This window comes from Ictidomys tridecemlineatus, chromosome 8 (assembly GCF_052094955.1).
Source record: "Ictidomys tridecemlineatus isolate mIctTri1 chromosome 8, mIctTri1.hap1, whole genome shotgun sequence".
NCBI lineage: Eukaryota > Metazoa > Chordata > Mammalia > Rodentia > Sciuridae > Ictidomys > Ictidomys tridecemlineatus.
This window is the reverse complement of record NC_135484.1, coordinates 97,531,251-97,535,061: the sequence shown is the minus strand read 5'-3', so window position 1 is coordinate 97,535,061 and position 3,811 is coordinate 97,531,251.

Below are 3,811 nucleotides of genomic sequence, written 5' to 3'. Positions count from 1 at the left end.
TGCTAAGGATTGCTTTGGCTATTCTGGGTCTCTTATTTTTCCAACTGAATTTCATGATTAATTTTATGAATTCTATGAAGAATGACATTGGTATCTTAATAGGAATCACATTAAATCTGTATAACAGTTTTGATAATATGGCCATCATGACAATATTAACTCTGCCTATCCCAAAGCATGGGAGATCTTTCCTTATTCTAAGATCATCTTCAACTTCCTTCTTTAGTGTTCTGTAGTTTTCATTGTAGAGGTCTCTCACCTCTTTTGTTAGACTGATTCCCAAGTATTTTAAAATTTTTGAGGCTATTTTGAATGGTTAGTTTTCCTAATTTCTCTGTCAGCAGATTCATCACTTATGTATAGAAATGCAATTGATTTATGGATATTGATTTTACATTCTGCTACTTTGCTGAATTCCAAACTCATCCTATGAGGATAGCATCACCTTGATACTAAAACCAGACAAAGACACATCAAGGAAAGAAAACTTCAGACCAATATTTCTGATGAGCATAGACACAAAAATTCTCAATAAAATTCTGACAAATGGCATACAAAAACATATTAAAATGATAGTGCATCATGATCAAGTGAGGTTCATCCCAGGGATGCAAGGTTGTTTCAACATATGAAAACCAATATAAGTAATGCATCACATAAATAGGCTTAAAGACAAGAATCATATGATTATCTCAATAGATGCTGAAAAAGCATTCAATAAAAGACAGCACCTCCTCATCTTCAAAACACTAGAAATACTAGGAATAGTAGGATCATACTTCAACATTGTAAAAGCTATCTATGCTAAGCCCAAGGCCAACATCATTCTAAATGGAGGAAAATTAGAAAACTTCCATTTAAAACCTGAAATAAGACAGGGATGCACTCTTTCAACAATAATATTCAACAAAGTCCTTGAAATTCTAGCCAGAGCAATCAGACAGACAAAAGAAAGTCTCTTGAAGTATTGTGCATCAAAACTTATTAGGTTAGTTTTGATTTGCATTGCTCTAATTACTAGAGATGTTGAACATTTTTTTTTCATATTTTTGTTGATCAAATGTGTATCTTCTTCTGAGAAATGTCTGTTCAGCTCCTTAGCCCATTTATTGATTGGATTTTCTTTTTTTTTGGTATTAAATTTTCTGAGTTCTTTATATATCCTGGAGATTAGTGCTCTATCTGACTTCTGTGTGGCAAAAATTTGCTCCCCAAATATAGGCTCTCTATTCACCTCATTAATCGTTTCTTTTGCTGAGAAGAAGCTTTTTAGTTTGAGTCCATCCCACTTATTAATTCTTGATTTTATTTCTTGCTCTATTGGAGTCTTGTTAAGGAAGTCCAGGCCTAATCCAACATGATGAAGATTTGAGCCTAATTTTTATGCTATTAGGCACAGGCCTATGAACTAATTCCTAGGTCCTTGATCCACTTTGATTTGAGTTTTGTGCATGGTGAGAGATAGGTATTTATTTTCATTTTGCTGCACATGGATTTCCCAGAACCATTTGTTGAAGAGGGTATCTTTTCCCCATTGTATGTTTTTGGCAACTTTGTCTAGCATGAGATACCTGTATTTATGTGGGTTTGTCTCTGTGTCTTCTATTCTGTACACTTGGTCTACATGTCTATTTTGGTGCCAAAACCATGCGATTTTTGTTACTATAGCCTTGTAGTATACTTTAAGTTCTGGTATTGTGGTGCCTCCTGTTTCACTCTTCTTGCTAAGGGTTGCTTTGACTATTCTGTGTCTCTTATTTTTCCAAATGAATTTCATGATTGCTTTTTCTAATTCTAAGGAATGACATTGGGATATTAATTGGAATAACACTGAATCTGTATAGTGCTTTGGGTAGTATGGCCATCTCACACCAGTCAGAATGGCAGTTATCAAGAATACAGACAACAATAAATGTTGGCAAGGATGTGGGGGAAAAGGCACACTCATACATTGCTGGTGGACTGTGAATTGGAGCAACCAATATGGAAAGCAGTAGAAAACTTGAAATGTAACCACTATTTGACCCAGCTATCCCACTCCTTGGCCTATACCCAAAGAACATAAAATCAGCATACTTTAGTGACATAGCCACACCAATGTTTATAGCAGTTGAATTCACAACAGCTAAACTGTGGAACCAAACTAGATACCCTTCAATAGATGAATGAATAAAGAAACTGTGGTATATATACATAATGGAATATTTGTCAGCAATAAAAGAGAGTAAAATTATGGCATTTGGAGGTAAATGGATGGAGTTGGAAAATATCATGTTAAGAGAAGTAAGCCAATCCCAAAAACAACAAGGCCAAATTTTCTCTCTGATAAGTGGATGCTGATTCAGAATGTTGGAGAGGGAGGGATGGGAAAAATGAAGGAACTTTGATTGAGTAAAGGAGGGGAGGGGAGGGAAAGTGTGTGGTGGGGGCAGGACAGATGGTGGAATGAGATGGACATCATTACCGTAGATACATGTATGATTGCACATGTGATGCGACACCACATCATGTACAACCATAGAAATGTAAAGTTGTGCTGCAATTGTGTATGATTAATCAAAATGCATTCTGCTGTCTTAGATACCTAAGAAAAATAAATTAATTAATAAAAAAATCTTATTAGGATATTCAGCTTCTGGAAAAAATAAATACTATGTTACTATTGGTATTTGCTTTTCTGCTTAACTGGTAGAGAATTTTTTGAGGAATTACCTCATTAATATGTATAATTTCCACATTTTTTAGTGTATTAATTTAAATGAAAATATTTACGATTTTTCCCACATGTGGAACAGTGGGCGGGGTGGGAAAAGAAAATAAAACAAGTGGGGATCAAAAGGGGATGACAGTCACTAATGATGCTGAGAAATGAGAAATGACAGCTGACTGAAATGTATCGTATATACCAAAACTTTATCCAGAACTGATGGCCAAGGGAACAAGATCCTATCTCTCGTTCCAACCATGGTTTTGCAGTATATCTAAGCTAAAAGACAGACCATGTATAATTTCATTATTAAAAAGTACAGTAGTAACAACACTATATTTGTTGAGTGCTTGTTATTTAGCAAGCAATGTTCTAACCACCTTTTCACATATTATATTTTAACTGAACACTAAACACACATAGTAGGTACTAATATCCCAATTTTATTTGTGAAAAAAAAAAGAAAATTAGAAAGGAGACATAATGTGTCAGATTGCCCAGCTAATAAATTGTTCTACTGCAGTTTTACCTGAGGGCTGTCCCTTTTAATACTCCTCATTCATTACTAATTTTAATTAAAACCACCTTGCAAAGGGACAGCTGAGGAGGCTAAAGTATAAATTTGGTTACTGCACAAGATCAGGATGGTAAGGAAGAGAGTCAGGGTTTGAATTTGGTCTGTCTAATCCCCAAGCCCTTGATTCCTCTCAGTGTGTACCAACTAAGGAATGGAGAAGAACACAATTATACACTACAAAGGAAACAGAATGAAGAGAAAAATCTATGGAATGGGAGCAAAAACTTAGAAAACCAGGCAACTTATAAAAAATTTATATACAAAATATATGAGGAACTTACAACAAGGAAAGAGTTACTGCAATTACATAATAGACAAAGGATCTGAGTAGATATTTTTCAAAAGAGGATCTACAAATGACCCACAGATTGATGAAAAGATGGTCAATGTCACTAAACTTCATGGAAATGCAATTTAATACAGTAATAAGATGGATTTGGTGATAGAGGCCTGTGATCCCAGATACACATGAGGCTGAGGCAGGAGTTATTGCAAGTTGAAGGCCAATCTCAGCAACTTAATCAAAT